Raw genomic sequence first — 21,704 nt, 5'->3', positions numbered from 1 at the left:
TGGATTTATTTATGTGAGTCGTTATAACCATGCATGATAATGACTAATTCGTCTGTCTTGACACTCTGGTGAACGCCAGAATTGATCTTAAGATTTTGTCACCATAGACTGACCGAGTCTAAATGTAGCGAACAGTTGAGGTGTGGGGGAGTCACCATCGTATAGATCTATACACAAACTCTCGCTCTCCCTCTAATAGACTTTGATTATAACTACAGACTACGACCGACACACGTTGGTGCCGCCCGTTATTACTCACTAAATGCCAATCGACTTTGATTACTATTGATTATCGACCCGTATATGTTTACTTGGATTGACGATATGCCTAATAAACGAGGAGAAGAGGATTAAAATATCCTACTATTCCCGCGTATTATTTATGGCTATTGGTTATACGAAGAGCACGATTGCCGGTTTCGCATTTGATTCATTTGGACCTTACTAGCATTGCTAATGGGCCACTAAGGCCGAATAGCATTTGAAGCCATTGAGGGTCCTTTAAATATGAAATTGGGTCATAGAAGGCCCAATAACATTTATTATTATCCCTTGGGCCCAAAAATCATGTTAATGGGTCACAAAGGCCTAACAAGCATGAGTGGAACTTTCGAGCTCAAAGATTTGAGTGTTTACTTGTTTTATGTATAGTTTAATTGTTGGAAAATTTGATTGGATAATTGTTAATTTCGGACTAGAACAAGGCCGTTCGGTTATTTTTAACGATGTTGGAGTTATACGTATTTTCATCTTTCCATTTTCATGAATTGTAGTTTGGTATTTTTATTTTTACCCAAATATCTTAAAATAAAATAATTGATTCAAAAATCTTGGTTTGAACCGCTTTCAACCCTTCTTTGGTAAAATTGACAATTTTAGTCCTTTTATATATAAAAAGACATTTTAAGCCCTTGACCATTTTCTTGACACCTTTGACCCAAAGACTTGTTCAAGTGATATTTTTAGCTCAAAACTTATTCTTTGGCAGTTTCAGCCCTTCCAGAAAAGTATTTTTCGGTTAAAGCCCAAACTTTTTGCAGCTTTTACAATTTTGACCCGAAATCCAAAAAGTTTACAATTTTGATCCTTATTTGGAAATTACAACATTATAACCACTGAATTTGTTTTATTCACCGTTTTACCCCATGTTTTGAGAAGTTTACCATTTCAACGCCTTGAAAGTTGTAATTTTTGCAAGTTTTGGCTTAATGGGCCGAAAAGCCCAAAATTTGGCCCATTAAGATACAAATTACATTTCTAGCCCTTAAAAGAGTATGATATTCATAAAAACATTTATTTTTACTATTTTGACTCTTTTAGTCCTTAATAAAACCGTGGATGGCAAATTTTCAACCTAACTTTTGTTTATTTGACAATTATAGCCCAAAAATGAGTTTTATGTTGCCATATGTTTGTTTTAATATTAGAGGGTAATTTTCTTAAGTTGTTTAGTGTAAGATGTTCTAGATCATGTTTATCTTCCTCTTAGATCCATAGATCTCGAGATTTCCATTCTTTTTGTTACATATTTATCACATAAACACATGAAATCACACGTAACATACACATACACATAGATCTACACATTTTACTTGTATTCTCCCCCATAAAACATATGAAAACTGAAAATAGAGGGGTATGAACTCACCTTTGCTTGTTTTTTTCGATTTGAAGGAGAAATGGAAGAATTTTGATGTTATTTTCGGCCCTAGAAAGCTTCTTGGGAAGACTTTGGCTTAGATGGGTTCTAAGAAGCATGATTATGAACTTTCATGAGTTAGAAGGAAATTTATAACAATTTCAAGAAGCTAAACCATGGATCTAAGCTTTAACTTACCTAGAATGATGAATTTTGTAGAAGAGGTTCCTTGAAGTGCCCTAGATCTCGAATTTTTTTTTTGGAGGGTAAGAAGATGTTCTTGAAGACTTAGAGAGAGTTTGAAAGAAGTTTGAATGTGTGTGTGTGTGTTTTTCCTCTTGCTCTCGGCCGAAGAAGAAAAAGAGAGGGGGAGTGGAGTGCATGGAAACATAACTGTGCTTGGTTATATAATGAATAATTGCCTAGTTATCCTCTAAACAAAAATGAGGTGGCACCTCCAAAGTCAACCTTCATTTCCCCCTTTTTTTTTAACTTGGGCCGAGAGAGGGTGAAGAAAGAATAGAGTTTTTGGGCCTTTGGTGCTTAATTCCATATCATGGGCCCATTTTGATGATTTTTGGCCCATTGGGCTCATATGATGGTTTACGACCTAATTTGTCAAGAATTATGGGTTTCATAGCCCATTAAAGCTAATTAGGTTAGTTATGGCCTAATAAGGTCCATTAGGGTATTTTATTTCATTCTAGGCCCATTATGGCCCAAAATGTTAAAATAAATGAAAGTTGGTCTAATTAGTGCCCATTTAAGAGTTCTAAGCCCAAAATAGTCAAATTGGAAGCATATTGGCCCATTAGGCACAATAAGGAAATCCTAGCCCATAATGGACTTAAACAAGGATTTCTAGGGTTTCCAATTCTTTGTTGACTATTTGAAATGCTTGTTTAGAGTGTTTGATGGGGATTTTGTTGTTATTGAATAAGCATCATACATGCTTTCACATTTTTTGTTCACAAATGTTATCATTGTTGTTGTTACATGGTATAGAATTCTTAGTTGTGACATCATCCCCCTGTTAGAGGGAATTTCGTCCCGAAATTCTTTTTAAAGCTAGATTCATGAATGCGAGAATAGGTGAGGGTACTTCTGCTTCATCTGGTCTTCGCGTTCCCATGTGAATTCTGGTCCACGCTTCGCGTTCCACCGAACTTTCACAATCGGAATGCGACTTTGCTTAGTACGCTTCACCTCCCTGTCCATAATTTCGACTGGTTCTTCGACGAACATGAGATTTTCGTTGATTTCGATTTCTTCATGTGGGATGACGAGGGTTTCGTCGGATAAACACTTTTTCAAATTGGAAACATGGAACACGGGGTGTACACTGCTGAGCTCAGCGGGTAGCTGCAGTCTATAAGCCACTGGACCGATTCGGGCAAGAATCTCGAAGGGTCCAATATATCGTGGGTTCAACTTTCCCCGTTTTCCAAAACGAATAACCCCTTTCCAGGGAGAGACCTTTAACAACACCCGATCCTCGACTCGAAACTCCAAGGGCCTTCACCGTTTATCAGCGTATCTCTTCTGTCGGTCTCGTGATGCTTGTAGTCGAGCTCTGATTTGAATTATCTTCTCTGTTGTTTCGCGTATGATCTCCGGTTCCGTTAATGCATTGCTTGATGTCTGTCTTCCTGCTAGCTGAGTATCAACTACCTCAACCCAACACAACGATGATCTGTATTTACGCCCGTATAATGCTTCGAAAGGAGCAACTTTGATGCTTGAGTGATAATTGTTGTTGTATGAGAATTCGATTAAAGGCAAATGGGTATCCCACGACCTTCCAAAGTCTATCACACATGCACGAAGCATATCTTCAAGCGTTTGGATGGTTCACTCACTCTGTCCATTCGTTTGCGGATGATAAGCAGTGCTCATGTCGAGATGTGTTCCCATAGCCTTTTGAAGTGATTGCCAAGAACGTGAAGTGAATCTACTATCTCTATCTGAGATGATAGATATTGGCACTCCGTTGAGTCTCACAATTTCCTTGATGTAGATCCTCCTTAATCGTTCCATTTTGTATGACTCTTTGATTGGTAGAAAATGAGCGGATTTTGTCAACCTGTCGACTATTAACCATATGGTATCCAAACCATCTTGTCATCTTGGGTAGTTTGGTCACAAAGTCAATGGCAATCCTTTCCCATTTCCACTCGGGAATTACTGGTTGTTGTAGTAATCCCGATGGCTTCTGATATTCCACCTTTACCTTAGCACAAGTAACGCATTTGCTAACATAGGTGGCAATTTCTGCCTTCATGTTGGGCCACCAATAATGTTGCTTGATATCGAAGTACATTTTATCTGAACCCGGATGGATAGGGTATCGTGTCTTGTGGGCTTCATCCATGACCACTTCTCGGAATCCCTCAAGTTTAGGCATCCAAATGCGGTTCATAAAATAATATGATCCCTCCTCCTTCGCTTCGAAATTCTTTTCCATCCCACGTAACGCTTCGCTTGCTTTGTTTTCCGTCTTCATGGCATCGGACTGGGCCGCTCTGATTTGTGAGGTCAGGTGGGATTGAATGGTTATGGAGAGAGTTTTCACATGACGATTCGAGTATTCTTTCCGACTCAAGGCATCAGCTACCACGTTAGCCTTTCCTGGGTGGTACTTGATTTCACACGACGATTAGAAGTTCCAAAATATACAAACGTATACAAGAAGTTCCAAACTCCGAATGAACAATGTACTGCGAGTCGCTACGAACGTTTGCACCAATTCACAGTGTGAAAAGTGGACTACGAATCACTACGAGGCGTTCACACCTATTCGGAGTTCAACCAATACTTTCCTAGAGCAAAGATGGTTCCCAAACCGATTCAACTTCTATCATTCCTAAGCTTTGAAGAATGCGATTAATGGTTTGTTCAGGTAAGGCTTTCGTAAAGATGTCGGCCAGCTGATCAGCGGATCTATTATAAACTGATACCTCAATGCGATGTGTTCGGTCTTGGAGTGTTACACTAGGTTGTGGCAGATGCGAATGGCACTTTCAGAATCACAGTATAAGGGGATTCGCTTCATAATAATCCTATAGTCACGAAGCTGACTTTGTATCCAGATGACTTGTGAGGTACAAGAGGCAGCGATAATGTACTCAGCTTCGATAGTCGAAAGGGAGATGCAAGTTTTCTTTTTCGATTGCCAACTTATTAGTTTGCCATCAAGAAATTGACATCCTTCCGTTGTAATTTTTTAATCTAGACCTTATCCTCCAAGATCAGAGTCAGAGAACGCTTGTACAAAGAGCCTTGAGCTTGAAGGGTACCAAATTCCGAGCAAGGTTGTTCGTTTAAGATATATGAAGATTGATATTGCCATATTTATACTTATTTTTAGGCAATATTTAAGTACATTTTTATTAAAAAGTCGGTAATTTGTTTAGAATAATGGTACTTATGAGCTTAAATGTTGTTTACAGCCAAAAAAGAAGACATTTTGAAGAAAAGGGGACTGCAAACGTTAAAGAAAGAAACTTTGGGAATTAAAAGAGTAAAAGTGAAGTAAATCTGGAAAAAGGTTATTCACGACGTGAGACTTAAAGGATTCACGACGTGAATCGTTGGTTCTAGAAGATATGTATGCGGGTGAAGGAATCCTTGACGGGCACGGTTATCTACGACTCACGACGTGAATTTATGACTATTCACGACGTGAATTTATGGATATTAGCAACTATATAAATCCTTGACCTTTACGAATAGAGACACCTTTGGGCAGAAGGAAGGAGTTCCAGAAGACGATTTGAAGCGAAAGAAAGGTTCTGGAGGAAGGTTTTCAACATAAAAAAGAATAAAGGTCTATATTTTAGTTAAATAAGAACATGTCTTTCATTAGTTTTAGCTGTTTTGATTTAATTACTATGATGAGCAGCTGAATCTAGCTACTCTTGTTTAGCTAGATGAAGCTTTGAACTTATGAATAGTTATATGCTTATGGATTAAATTTAGTTGGTAAAAATTGTTTGTGTTTGATTTGTATAACCTAGCATGCTACTGTTTGTTTATCTAATTGCTTCATTGCATGTTCTGTGTAGCTTAGTGACCATTAAACTGCATGAACCTGTGTACCTAATAATTTAGTGAACATTGAATTGTTAGAGCTAGGATTGACCAATCTTAGTTAGTAATTAGAATAAATAAAGCTTAGCTGTGCTAGAAAATGTATATTGTGACCATAATTGCGTTTATACAACAAATCTTACATAGCTTACATTCTTAATTAGTTATGTGTTTAATTATGTGTGAACATACATGGTTTGACATGAATTAGTTAATTATTGGTAAGATAGAACTAAATTACTAATACAACTAAAAACCAACTTAATAATCCGTAATCATTAGCTAGCCATAAGGGAGAAGTAGATTCAAACTAAACAAGAGTGTGTTTTTATTTATTGAATTTGATTTAAGTTCATCTGATCTTGCAAAATCAGATAAAACCCCTTATTAAATTTGTTAATAAATTAGGTTAATTTAGTAGTAAGTAGATTAATTAGTAACACCCGTTCCCTGTGATCGACACCCGACTTACCTAAGCTATACTGTAATCTGACTAGGTACACTGCATATAAGTGCATAGATAGTCTAAGTTTGTTAGGTTATAAATATTAAAATTAATGGGTACTTTTGTGCATATCAAGTTTTTGGCGCCGTTGCCGGGGAGCGGCGCAGATTATTAGTTTATTTATTTGCATTAGATTAATCGCCCCTTTTTGTGGAATAAAATCTGCAAAAAGTTTAATTGGTTATTTATTTTTTTTGCTAGCTTATCTTAGTTTAATTTTTTTTTTTCACAGCGTTCACGACGTGAGATTTAGTACACTCACGACGTGAAATCTGAGAGTTCATTTTTAGTTTTTCTTATTTTAGTCCAGTTTTACGTTTTAGTTTAGCAAGTTGCAGGAGTTAACGACCAGAGGATCAAACACACCCTTGGTGCCACCACTAGAAGATCCCGAGTCTGCAATTCACAAGAAAAAGACGCCTCTGCAAGAATTGAAGTCAGATTTTTCAAGGAAGTCGGGAAAGAAAACAGGAGAGTCAAGTTCACCCGCGAGGCACAAGAGCAATATTGAGCACTTTGATCAGACGCTCGTCCAAACCGAGTCCGAATACGACACCGAGCCGGAATTTGAAGAACACACAAGCGAACCCGAGAACGAGCCAAGGAACGAGATGGCAGAAATTGAAGAAATGTCCATGGGAGCTTACAAGAAGCAGATCCGAGAAGATATGGGTCCCGGTTTAGTCCAACCCGCAATACCTGCCACTGCCACATTCGAGCTGAAGGGACACATATTGACTGCCCTGAAGGACATCCCATTTTTCGGGAAAGATCATGAAGATGCTTTTAAGCATCTAGATGAAGTCAATGACATTGCAGACTACTTCAATGTCCCAAATGTCAGCAGAAACACAGTCTTGCATAGGATGCTTCCCATCACTTTCAAAGGAGCTGCTAAGGAGTGGTTAAAAGCACTCCCACCGGGTACAATCACCACTTGGGCTCAAATGCATGAGAAATTCTTGGATCAATTTTGCCCGCCATCCAAGATAGCCAAGCTCAAGAAGGCAATAGCCAACTTTGAGCAACAGCCGGGGGAGTCACTATATGAAGCATGGAAGCGGTACCAGGGCTTACTTAGAAATTGCCCTCAACATGACCTAAATGTGCAGCAAGAGATGTCAATCTTTTATGATGGGGTCAACGTGATGACAAGACAACTCCTTGATTCTCAAGGACCTTTGACAAAGAAAAATCCAAGGGAGGTTAAGGAGCTAATTGAAGAATTCGCGAAACACTCCCGCGAATACCACAACCCGAGGCAAGAAGGAATCAAAGGCGGAAGAGGGTCCCAAACTGAAGAAATAGCAGCGGTCATGGCCATGTTAAATAATATGGACCGCAGGATAACACAGATGGACCAGTCGATACATGCCATAAGAGTGGGTTGCGAGAGATGCAGTGGTCCACACTTGACAAAGGACTGCAATGTAGATGATTATGGGAACAGAAAGGCTCAAGTATGCTACTCTAGTGGGGATAAATTTGATGAGGACTGGAGGAAACCGAAGAAGGAGTGGCTGCCATATGAGGAGTATAAGAAGCAAAAAGAAGAGAAGTATAGGCAGACAGGTCGAGGCCTCTATCAAAAGGAGCAGCCACCAGCCGAGAAGAAACCCGACCTAGAGACCATTTTAATGAAGTTTATGGAAGCATCGGAAAAGCGACACGATGCCACTGATTCTGCTATTCTGGAAAAACAAACTTTGATAAAGAATCAGCAAGCCTCCATCCATAACCTTGAAGTACAATTTGGTCAACTAGCAACTCTAGTTCATGAAAAATTGTCCCCGAAGAATCCCGAAGTAAAGAACCAATCTCATGTAATGGCCATAGACATCGAAGAAGAAGCCATCTCAGAGTTCCTGGAAGCATTGGAAGAAGAACCACAGAAGCCCGATCAAAAGATGAAGAAGATCAAGCTCGAAAATCATGAAGCTGCTGAGTTCCAGAATTCATGACGTGAACCTTATATGTTCACGACGTGAACCTTATATGTTCACGACGTGGGCCCGTCATGAACAGAAAAATTCTACAGTCAGTTCGGTTTATAAGCCGAATTTTCCTTTTCCTTCCCAAGCTACCCTTACTCCACTGGAGAGAGAACATAGAGAGTTTGTCAAGCATGTGAAGGGGATCCCGATTAATACCCCCTTTGTCGAGTCCTTATCTAAAGCTCCCGAGAACCAGAAATTACTGCAAGACTTGATAGAAACTCAAAGGCAATTAAAGAAGCAGTCTACAGTGATTCTAAGTGAACAAACTTCAAAAGTTGTGTTGGGAGAAACACCAGAAAAGATGGGGGATCCTGGACGCCTCACTCTTCCATGTGAGTTTGGGAATAAAATGAAGGTTAATGCTTTAGCCGATTCTGGGGCTAGCATTAATCTGATGCCTTTTTCATTTTATCAAAAATTGGAGATTCAGAAAATGAAGACTACAAAAATGAAGATTCAGTGACACAACCCCGAGGCATAGTGGAGGATATTTTGGTAAAAATTGGAAAATTTATTTTTCCGATAGACTTTGTAGTCTTGGACACGAAAGAAGATCCGGATGTTCCGATAATCCTTGGTCGGCCATTGCTCAACACTGCTGGTTCCCTTGTTGATATCCGCGAGTCTAAGCTAACTTTGAGGGTTGGAGATGAACAAGAAGTCTTTGGGATAAAGGATGACTTTCAAGAAGATAAAGAAGAGGTGTTCACAATTAATGAAGAGAATGAACTAGAAGAACTGGAAAAGCTTATGGAAGAAGAGATAAAGGCAGTTCATCAAGTCAAAAGGACAAAACCAAGGGCATCTATTCCATATTTGATTGAAGTCATAGCTTACAAGAGCCCGCCTTCTTGGGTAAGCAAAGAGGAAGAGGAAATAACAAGTGATGAAGAGGAGGTCACTTCAAGAGTAACAAGGCCGGTGGTGAAAGAGGAGGAGAATGACATAAAGTGCAAGGAGGAACCCAAGGGCACAAAACGCAAGCTTGAAGAAGAGGGAAGAGCTAAAAAGGAGAATTCAAAGAAGGCATATAAAAGGCGAGTTCAAGATTACAAGAGGCGGTTCAAGGAACAAAAGATCTTGGTGGAGGACTCTTCCGAAGGCTCAACGTAGGAGGCACGGAGTCCAGCTCAAGACTCCAAGAAAAAGAAGCGCTTCTCGGGAGGCAACCCGAGTTTGGTTTGAATTTTTTTTCTTTCTTTTTGCATTTTAGTTTTGAAAACTTAGATCGAGTCATCCAACTCTATTAGAACAAAATGTGGGGACCTTAAAACGGAAGTAGTAATAATTAAGAACTTAGTTCAAACTCAAAAATTGATTGTCCAGACTTTATTCACGACGTGAATAGTTAGCCGTTCACGACGTGAATTGTGAATGTACCGGACACATAATCCATGATATGGCTTAACCCATTAGACTAGCAAGCCCAAGATCATTCCGTGAGTACATGGCCCAAACTTAAGCCCAGACACTATTCACGACGTGAATCGTATAGAATTCACGATGTGAATGTTTAAAAGTACGGGACCACATGATAAGTCCCTAGAAACCAGTAAACCCTTTCATTTGTTTATTGTTCACGACGTGGAAACATAAATTGGTCCCCCTTGGTCCCCATTGCTGCGATTTTAGCCGACAATTCTACTAATCACCATTGTGCTTACGTAATACTTCCAACAAAGGTACCAATTATTGATTATTAAGTTTAATTTTTGGTTCTAGTAGAGGAACTTAGGGTTAGGGTTTGTTAAATGACGAAATTAATTCTTTACAGTTCGTAAATAACCTTGGAATGTTCATGCTAAGTGTTTGGAAGTGGTATAGGAGTAAAACCCAAGGATATTTTGACTGGATTTTCCCCGATTGTTAAGATTCTGCCTTCTGCGGTTGCGAACTCACGACGTGAATCTTACATGATTCACGACATGAATTCTGGGGCTAAACAAAATTCATTTTTCTTCTATGTTTGATTTGTGGATATTTGTTTTGGTTGTTTCTTTTTCGTGTTTTTGTAGGAATGGCTCCAAGAAGAGAGGTTCCAGCTGGGGTTGCGGGTTTGCACCCGTTTTACAATTTTCCCGCGACAACGGCCCGTGATGTTTTGACCCGTTGGAACAACAGATTGGGGTGGCTTTACAACAGGGAAATTGTAGTTGCTCCAACAGTTAATTGGACAAGATTGAGGGAAGTAGGGCTTGTAGACCGGGTGGGCCCGTTCTTGACAAAGATATTCATTGGAGATGGGTATTCGTTCACCTGTTCTGGTTGGCAAAATCTGTTCCGGGTGCAAGAGCGGGTCTACAAGGAATTTTGTGTCGAGTTTTTCGCAACGGTGACATTTCAGGAAACGGTCCAAGATCCACATTGGCCACAGGCGTTGGTATTTCGATTGGGGGGTGAGTACCGGGAGTGCAGCCTAGTTGAGTTTGCTTGGAGAGTAGGACTGTATGATCGACAGGAGGCTATGACTCCTGATTTTGGCATGTTTTTGGGTGGGCCTGCTAGAGGATATGCGGAGGGTGTCACGGGATATTCTTTTTGGCATAACATTGCCTCCGGGATGTTTAATTCCGGAGTATCTCCTGAGAGTAGTATTCGGTCCCCGATCCATCGTTTACTCCACCGGTTCATTACCTTTTCCATCAACCATAAAAGGCATGGAGACAAAGTGACTAAGCAGAACTTATTTTTCTTATGGTGCATCTTACAGCCTGGTGTCTGTTGCAACATCCCGTATTTTCTAGCCCGTTTTCTGGCCGGGTCTGCCGCGAGTTCGCGCCCTGGGAGCCCTATTTGTGGGGGGCATTTTGTTACTCGTTTGGCCCGTTCTTATCATCTGATTGTTCCCGATATTACTAGATCCATGACGTGTGTGGACGAGCATGACTTTAGTATGGGATATTTGGAGACTATGCGGGTGCTCAGAAATTTTGGATCGCATTGGGGAATAGTTCCATCAGATATTGAGGGTGAAGATGAGGATGATCAGCCAACCGATCAACCTGCGCCAGAGCCGAGACCGAGGCGCAGGAACGTGAGAGGAAGGGGAGACCGCGGGCAGCCGATACACCCACCTGCTTCCATGGTTGGTGCACCTTTTGGGGGTGATATGGCTGGTTACTTTGACCAGTTATCGTTGAGTGTGAATTGGATAGGCGGCACGATGGAGAATGTGGTTCAACATCTTGGGGTGGAGTAGCCGCCTCATTTAGGGTATCATTACCCGATTTTCCCACGATGGTCGGAGTATGGTGGTCATGGAGGTGATAGAGCTGGTACCAGTGGAGCGCATGAAAATGAGGAGGATGATTGATCGTTATTTATTTTGTTTGATTTGTGTTTAGTTTCTTTTTATGGGATTGTAAGAACTACTTTGAATATTATGTTACTTTTATTCTTCGTTGTTGATTGTTTCTCAGAAATTGCTACGGAGTGCCTAGGAGGGATAGCGAGTTATGAATGCGTATGTTTTTAGCTGGGAGTGTTTAATTCCGAGATTCGAGACCCATATTTTCAAAATAAGTGTGGGGTGAGTTAATAGAGTGGAGTGTCAGCGAAAGAGTCATAAACTGATGACTTTGGAAGAGTCTTAATACATTAAGACATTAGAAGAAGGATTGAGTAATGTTTTCTACTTGTCCAGTACTCACGACGTGAACATTTATTATTCACGTCGTGAGTCAGTTATCAGGAGGTTCTCAGAATACGCTCAGTTCGATCTCACGTCGTGAATTATTTCACACCCACGTTGTGAATATTAGATTTTTACAAGATTCAAGGCCCTTGACATTTTAATCTTCTATGGGTTGATGCTGTTCTTCTTGTGAATATATTCAAGATTATTGTGGCTCATTTTTTTTTTACCACCATGTAATGTGGCGTATGCTTTCCCACATTGGTCATTCTACTTTTGGAGACTTACACCATATTTGAAGATGATTGAAGGCTCGATTTCATGTTTTGCCGGTACACTCCTTATTTCGCGAGTTCAAGAACCAAGTTTCTATTTTTGGAGTCCATATTCAAGATGCACGTTTCCCGCACTTTTGGAGATCTTCACGCCACTATCCCAGGGGAGTTTGTTCCTTTTTCTCCCTTTTCTTTAAGTTTATTTAAATTTGATGCATACAATGAGGGCATTGTATGAAATAAGTTTGGGGTAGGGGTAGAAGAAGTAAATTGCTAGAAAATCATATAATAGTAAAAATTGAAAATTTTGAAAATTTCAAATTTTTAATAATTGAATCTAGTAATAATAGTTTGAGCTATAATTGCTAGTATTATGCGGGATGATCCGATGAAAGTTCAAATGTTTAGTTGAGCCAATATATGTTATAGTGCATTTGTGGCCTCCCTTATTTTAGTGAAATCATGGAACAAAAACACAACCCTGCTTGGTTTGAGGGATGCAATATGTTTAGCAGCCTAAACCTGAAATGTATCCAGGAAAATTATTATCATTAACCAATAAAGGTTGAGGTTGAGCGCCTCTGCTTAAGCATGTAGGTTTTGAGTGAAAAAAAATTGAGGTACATGTAAAAAAAAGTGAGAGAATTACGAGTAAAGTTTGAAGAATTTTTGAGCAAATAAAGTGAAGATCAAAAGATCAAAATTCCAAGAAATTCACAAAGTTGAAGATACCAGAAATCAAATAAGGTGGTGAATTCAAAGAAATCAAAGATCAAATGTCAAAGAATTGAAGAATTCCAAAAGAGCTCCATAGTGGTATCGAAAAGTTGTAATTTTAGATTATATATGCTTAGGTTGCTCAACTAAAAATACCTTGAGGTTAGGAGGTTTTCTGCGGATGGATTCGGAGGGTTGCATAAAATGAGCATTGTTCGGAAAAAGTGGGTGAGTGTTTATGAAGATTGTAAGTATTTAAAGTATGGGGGGGGGGGGGGGTACTTTAGGAAAATTTTAGACACAAATGCATGCGTTGAGGTCTTGGCATAATGGCTGAATTAGAGTCGGATTGTTCAATGTAATGTTAGTAATCAAGGATTAAATTTAAATTTGCTTGAGGGCAAGCAAAGCCTAAGTGTGGGGTATTTTGATATTGCCATATTTATACTTATTTTTAGGCAATATTTAAGTACATTTTTGTTAAAAAGTCGGTAATTTGTTTAGAATAATGGTACTTATGAGCTTAAATGTTGTTTACAGCCCAAAAAGAAGACATTTTGAAGAAAAGGGGACTGAAAATGTTAAAGAAAGAAACTTTCGGAATTAAAAGAGTAAAAGTGAAGTAAATCTGGAAAAAGGTTATTCACAACGTGAGACTTAAAGGATTCACGAAGTGAATCGTTGGTTCTAGAAGATATGTACGCGGGTGAAGGAATCCTTGACGGGCACGGTTATCTACGACTCACAACGTGAATTTATGATTATTCACGATGTGAATTTATGGATATCAGCAACTATATAAACCCTTGACCTTTACGAATAGAGACACCTTTGGGCAGAAGGAAGGAGTTTCAGAAGACGATTTGAAGCGAAAGAAAGGTTCTGGAGGAAGGTTTTCAACATAAAAAAGAATAAAGGTCTATATTTTAGTTAAATAAGAACATGTCTTTCATTAGTTTTAGCTGTTTTGATTTAATTACTATGATGAGCAGCTGAATCTAGCTACTCTTGTTTAGCTAGATGAAGCTTTGAACTTATGAATAGTTATATGCTTATGGATTAAATTTAGTTGGTAAAAATTGTTTGTGTTTGATTTGTATAACCTAGCATGCTACTGTTTGTTTATCTAATTGCTTCATTGCATGTTCTGTGTAGCTTAGTGACCATTAAACTGCATGAACCTGTGTACCTAATAATTTAGTGAACATTGAATTGTTAGAGCTAGGATTGACCAATCTTAGTTAGTAATTAGAATAAATAAAGCTTAGCTGTGCTAGAAAATGTATATTGTGACCATAATTGCGTTTATACAACAAATCTTACATAGCTTACATTCTTAATTAGTTATGTGTTTAATTATGTGTGAACATACATGGTTTGACATGAATTAGTTAATTATTGGTAAGATAGAACTAAATTACTAATACAACTAAAAACCAACTTAATAATCCGTAATCATTAGCTAGCCATAAGGGAGAAGTGGATTCAAACTAAACAAGAGTGTGTTTTTATTTATTGAATTTGATTTAAGTTCATCTGATCTTGCAAAATCAGATAAAACCCCTTATTAAATTTGTTAATAAATTAGGTTAATTTAGTAGTAAGTAGATTAATTAGTAACACCCGTTCCCTGTGATCGACACCCGACTTACCTAAGCTATACTGTAATCTGACTAGGTACACTGCCTATAAGTGCATAGATAGTCTAAGTTTGTTAGGTTATAAATATTAAAATTAATGGGTACTTTTGTGCACATCAAAGATGTTCTTAACAGCGGTCATGTGGGGTTCGCGAGGATTTGCTTGAAACCTGGCACAATAGATAACAGAAAACATGATTTCTCGACGACTAACAGTTAAATACATCAATGAACCTATCATTTGACGATAGAGTGTCATATCAGCAGCTGGTTTGTCCAATGACGGTGTTAGTTTCGTTCCGAATGCCATTGGAAGCTTCACCTTCGAATCTCCCACCATTCCAAAATTCGCAAGTAAGGTCTTCGTATAAGCCTCCTGGTTGATAAAGATTTCCACCTGACTCTGTCTTATATTCAAACCAAGGAAAAAGTTAATTGGACCCATTGAGCTCATCTCAAACATAGTTTCCATCAACTTTCGAAACTTAACAATTAATCTAGGATTAGTGGATCCGAAAATGATATCATCAAAATAGATTTGGACGATCATCAAATGGTCACCATCTGTCTTGCGAAAGAAGGTTGGGTTGACCGTGCCTTGTTTAAACTTAGATTGTTTTAAGAATCTAGTAAGATTTTCTTACCATTCTCGTGGAGCTTGCTTCAGACCATATACTACTTTATCCAAAACGTGATAGTGGTTGGGATACTTTTCGTTTACGAATCATGGTGGTTGTTCCACACACACTGTTTCTTCTAGTTCCCCATTCAGAAAGAAACATTTGACATTCATTTGTTATACTTCAAAGTTCTTGTGATATGCATATGCCAGGAAGATGCGAACTGACTCCAGTCTTGCAATTGGTGCAAAAGTTTCCTCGTAATCTATGCCTTCCTCTTGGCAAAACCCTTTAACGACTAACCAAGCCTTGTTTCGTATCACATTACCTTCTTTGTCAAGCTTATTACGAAACACCCATTTTAAACCTACAACAGATACATCCTTTAGAGTGGGTATCAGTTTCCAATCCTTATTGTGTTCAAACTCATTGAGCTCCTCCTGCATTTCTTACACCCAATCAGAATGATCAAGAGCAATCTTAACATTTTTAGGCTCAATTTTAGAGATAAACGAATTGAACATGCAATACTCCACTTTAGAGAATAATGCAGTCTGCTTAGCTTTTTTATTATGCTCTCGTAAGAACTCCTAAAGATGTTTCTCCGATTACTTGAGTTTTGGGATGATCTCCGGTCTATTTGGTTAGTGGTGGGTAGTTTGGATCATAAGATGGATCCAGTTCAGCATTTACATCTTGAAATTCCGACTGAGCATCCGAATCATCATTTGTATTCACATTCTCCCCCTCAAATGATGGATTTGGCTCTTCATCCGGAATAGGATTCTCCCCATGGATTGGAATTTCATGGTTTACCTTAGGAGTGAAATCCTCCCACTGAATAGGTGTACTCAGTGTGGAGGTTGAAGAAGAACCCTCCCCCTGAAATGGTGTATTCGGTGGCTCTTTTTCTAGATCCTTCGCAACATCATCAATGATTTTCTGTAACTCATCTACCTAATTATCAACTACTTTTGATTCCGAAGAGATTGACTTTGCAGGATCATCAAATAGGTTCATGAACTCCTCGTAGAGATTGGAAAGAGGAATCGTCATCGGATTCGTTGTGGGAAAAATCTCCTCTGATTGAGAGTCAATCTTCTGATACTTCTTTAAATAATTTTCATCAAAAGTGACACAGTAGGTTTCTTCAATCCTTCTGGATTTCTTGTTGAGAACTCGGTATGCCTTTGAAGTCAGAGAATAGCCTAGGAAGATTCCCTCATCAGCCATCACATCGAATTTGTTCCTTTGCTCTTTAGAATTGAAAATGAAGCACGTGGAACCAAATACATGAAAGAACTTGAAATTAGGTTTTCGATTATTCAAAATTTCATTGGGAGTATCGAGAATCGTTTATTGAGAAGAGATCGATTTTGGGTGAAACAGGCTGTTCTAATAGCCCCAGCCCAGAAGTAAAGTGGCAGATTCGCAAATGATATCATGGTTCTCACAGCTTCGCACAGAGATCTGTTTCATCTTTCAAAGACCTTGTTCTATTAAGGAGTGTAAGGAGCCGAAAAGTTGTGAGATACTCCTATTCCGTTAGAAATTCTTCAAATGCTTGGTTTTTGAACTCCGAACCATTGTCACTGCGAATGTTACGAACCAACTTTCGTAGTTAAAGCTCGATGTGCTTTATAAAGTCCTTGAGCTTAGGAGTGGCTTCTGATTTATGTTTAAGAAAATATACCGAGGTAAATCTGGAAAAATCATCACCAATTACGAAAATATATTTGTTACCACCAATGCTTTCGATAGCTGAAAGACCACAAAGATTTATATGCAGTTGTTCAAGTGGCTCGATCACTATGGTGTTCACTATTGTTGGATGACTCTTCCTACTCTGCTTTCCTAATTCGCAGGCGACACAAAGATGTTCCTTCTCAAACTTCAGGAGTGGAAGTCCTCGCACATGATCACCAAGTACGATTTTGTTGATGTCTTTGAAATTGAGATGCGAGAGCCTTCGGTACCAGAGCCAACTATCATCCGAAGATGCTTTGTAAGAAGGTAGATGGCAGGCTTTCCTTTGATAGGGTTCAAATTTAATGGATACATCTCGCCTTTTCGCTTGGACTTTAGAAGCACCGTTTTAGGTCTCATTTTCGATAATTTCAAATCCTTCATCATCGAACGACACTTTCAACCCGATACCTACAATCAATTAAGAAACACTAATTAGGTTGTGTTGCAGGCCTTCCACAATTGCTACATTTCAAATGGAAAATTCCCCATTCGTAATCATTCCATATCCTTTGATTTCACCGAGGGATTTGCTTCCGAATTTGACTCTCCCTCCTTCCTTCAGCAATTTGAACTCTCTTAACTCTTCTTTCCATCTCGTCATGTGACGTGAGAAGCAACTATCAATATACCATTTGGAGTCAAACTGCTTGTCACGAATCACTTACAAAAATCAAAGAGATTTAGGAACCCAAAGTTGTTTGGGTCCGTGTGAGGTTTTCATAGAAACATGAAATGTTATTGCTTCATCAACCAAGTAAGATCACTTAATCAAAGTGGAATTTTCTCTCTTGGTTATTTTAAAAACAACGATCCTGTCATCTTTAGGATTCCTTTGAAAAGAGGTTTTTCTTTGCTTATCTTTGATTTGTTGCTTGGCAACCTTTTTCTAAATCTTCTTTTCTTCCTTTTTCAAGTTTGATTTGGAGTTTTTGAAAGGAACTTTTGACTCCAAAATATCCTTTCCTTTGGCGTTTATATCTTTTGATATTTTGGCAGATTAGGAAACATCAGATTTTTGAGAGAAATTAGGCTTTGTTTGCTTAAACGGTTTCGTGGGTTTTTGAAAAAATTTTGTTTTTGAAATATGTGGAGAAGTAGACTAAGGTTTTGAAAAACTTTTATGATTCAGATTTGAAGAGACTTTCACACTCAGATTTGCTGATCTTTCTTGATAAACAAAGTTAGGATTTCTGGATCTCTATAAATGCTTTCTTTCTTTTAGATTTTTAGTATATCTAGCATTTCGTTGACTTTTCTGACCCGCTAATTGCTTAGCAAACTTATGATAACTAGCCCTAGGTTTTGACTTTATAACATGTGTTTTAGCCTATTCTGACGACTTATCAATTGGAACATTTTTGATTCCACTCAGACTTCCTTTCTCGTAGCTTGAGTTGACCTTATTCAAAGGTTCTGCCACATATCTTCCCTTTGTTTTCCAAGAGGTCATTTTCAGAAAGACCTTTGGTTTCGGCTGCGTTGTCAATGGGGGCAAACCAAAGATATTTGCCGCACCCATCATCGCTGTCTTCTTCTACGAGGGACGATAGTTCTCTATCTTGATTTTTGTTAGGTCCGGAAGTTGCAAAAACTTGGTTCGTAACAGTTTGAACCTTTGGGAAAATAGTTGGATTTTCTTTTAAAACTTTTATACCATTTCCAGAAATGAGAACATACTCAACTGAATTTTCAGAAATCAAAATTTCCGCTGGTTCAGATTCACTTTTTATAAATTCTTAATAATCAACCTCATCCTCCACATAAATCTCACTCATGTCACTATCATTATCAAATTCAGATACATTTTCAATGTTAAGTGTATTTTCTAAACTCAATTTAGTGCATAATGAATCAAATATCTGTACAGTATCAGATTCAACTTCTGAAGGCCATAACTTCTGCATCCCAACTCCGTTTTCAGTGATCCTTATATCCACAGAAAGGTATTGAGGAGCTCCTCAACCCTATCTAACTATTTTGACTTAAAACTCCTCGAACTAAAATCCTTAATTCATGAAAGGACAAAACCATCACTTTTACCATTATACCATTCGGCTCCAAAGCATAAACCGAACTCTTGGATCACAAAATCTACATTACCCTCATCCAAATGGGTCTAAACCTCTCTTTCCCCAAAGTCCGAAGCTTATGATAATTGATCTTCGGGTCATGACCCCAAATTATGAAACGACTCGAAACAAGGTGTAACATAAACAATTATAACAATTCAACATATTCAAATCAAAACAAAAAATAAAAACGATTCTGTGAACAGTTGAAGCGTGATGCATCCGGAGAAAGGTGCTTCGCGTCCACAAAGGAACACAATGTTCTAGACGGACACTCTTTGCTTCATAGGTAAGGTTTTAAAATCGATCGAAAGCACGTCACACACTGAAAGACGAGTCGCGCCTCATCAGGCAGAAACAATTTTTGTAAAATTTTAAAACCCTAATTAGTTTTTTAGTTTGTAAAAAGGTTTAAACTTTTAATACAATTAAAGTGAACTGATCTAATGCAAACATAATTAACACAAATATATGGGAATCACATGTGTAAATACGTGAACAAGTTCACTCTAATACCATTCTTGGGTTATGAAGATCTTTGGCCCAAAGACAAACACAACGAAAGCAATCATTAAAACAATAACTTATAACTTAAAAGACAAATCTCTTGTTCAACCAATCAATGCAACAAATAAATCAACTAAAAAGAGGGAAAATATATACATATGTTTGTAGCCTATGATTTCTTCTTTATCACTAGTTGATCGGATGGAATAGAACCCAAAGATGGATTCCTTTGATGTGATCGCTCCCAAAGAAGTCAAGACAACAACTTGACACTTCTAGAATGAGCCACCAACAAAACCCTAGAACAATTAGGGTTATGTTCTTGAGGCGTAACGTGACAATCCAGGGGCACAAAACACTCTTCGATGTTGTTCAAGGTTTAGAGAGAAAAAAGGAGAGATTTCTGATTTTCTTAGGGTTTATTAACTTGGAATGATGTAAACTGATGTGTAGAATCCGACTAATGACCCTTCTATTTATAGGGGAGGATTATAAGACCTTATTAGATAATAACCCTATTATCTAGTAATTTCTATAAAACAACGTATATAAAAAAGATTTGACTTTTAAATCTTTATACTTAAACCTTTTATAATCTACAAGTTTCTTTTAATTAATTATACACTTAACTAATTAACAAACTAGAACTCTATAATTCTCTTGTGTCATTAATTATTTATTTATGTCCTTATGAGTAACCCCAAAAAACCCTACTATTAATAATAATATTACAAACTGTCACTATTTACAACAAAAAAATTACATTTTTTTGTTATTTTGTAATAAGGGAAAACTACAATAAAGTTCCTACATATTGGCCTCATAATCGATTTAGTCCCTATATATTTTTTTTTATTCAATTAAGTCCCAAATACCGATAATCGTATTCAATTTAACCCTTTGACCCGGTCAACAGGTCATTCAATTTTCAAAATTTACATTTTTGGCCCAGATTTCAAAATTTATTACAAATTTGGTCCAAAATTTACACTTTTGGCCCGGATTTTAAATTTTTTTTTACAAATTTGGTCCAAACTTTACCTTTTTTGCCCAAATTTTAGAATTTTATTATGAATTCATCCTAATTTTAGTTTTTTTTGCAACTTTTTTTTCAAAAAATTGTTTCTAATATGTTTTTTCTTTATAAAATCATATTTATACAAAAAAAATATATTTTCACATAAACATCTTATATTTTCTATATAAAAATTTTTTTTAAAAAGTTTTTTGTATATGAAATATTTAGTTATAAAAATAAGTATTTATTAAGTATATAAATATATAGAAATCTGTTTTTATAAAAAAAATGTATACAAAAACGTATTTTATAAAAAAAAAAATGTATACAAACACCTATTTTATCTATATTTTTTTTATAAAATCGTGTTTGTTTATATTTTTTTTTATAAAAACGTGTTTGAATATTTTTTTTATATAATACGTGTTTGTATACATTTTATAAAATGTATACAAACACGATTTTATAAAATATATACAAACACATATTATATAAAAACTTATTCAAACACGTTTTTATAAAATGTATACGAACACGTATTATATAAAAAATTATTCAAACATGTTTTTTATAAAAAAAAAATATAAACAAACACGATTTTATAAAAAAAATATAGATACACACCTATTTGTGTGCATATATATATATATATATATATATATATATATATATATATATATATATATATATATATATATAAAGGCGATAGGTGTTTGTATACATTTTTTTATAAAAACGAATTTATATATATTTATATACTAAATAAATACATATTTTTATAACTAGATATTTCATATACAAAAAACTTTTTAAAAAAAGTTTTTATATAGAAAATATAAGATTTTTATGTGAAAATATATTTTTTTTGTATAAATATGATTTTATAAAGAAAAAACATATTAGAAACAATTTTTTGAAAAAAAAAGTTGCAAAAAAAACTAAAATTAGGATGAATTCATAATAAAATTCTAAAATTTGGGCAAAAAAGGTAAAGTTTGGACCAAATTTGTAAAAAAAAATTTAAAATTCGGGCCAAAAGTGTAAATTTTGGACCAAATTTGTAATAAATTTTGAAATCTGGGCAAAAAATATAAATTTTGAAAGTTGGATGACCTGTTGACCGGGTCAAAGGGTTAAATTGAATACGATTACCGGTATTTGGGACTTAATTGAATAAAAAAAATATATAGCGACTAAATCGATTATGAGGCCAATATGTAGGAACTTTATTGTAGTTTTCCCTTG

General features: G+C 36.9%; 1 non-coding gene across 1 annotated transcript; it reads right to left on the bottom strand.

The window, feature by feature from the left end:
* Positions 1 to 7,228: 7,228 nt before the first annotated feature.
* Positions 7,229 to 7,335, bottom strand: LOC145060784 (small nucleolar RNA R71). The gene has a single exon (XR_013686968.1). It is a non-coding gene; the product is annotated as a small nucleolar RNA R71 (small nucleolar RNA).
* Positions 7,336 to 21,704: the final 14,369 nt, after the last annotated feature.

Source organism: Lactuca serriola, chromosome 6 (assembly GCF_051521515.1).
Source record: "Lactuca serriola cultivar US96UC23 chromosome 6, Lser_US96UC23_V15, whole genome shotgun sequence".
Classification (NCBI taxonomy): Eukaryota; Viridiplantae; Streptophyta; class Magnoliopsida; order Asterales; family Asteraceae; genus Lactuca; species Lactuca serriola.
This window is presented reverse-complemented; position numbering and strand designations above follow the sequence as displayed.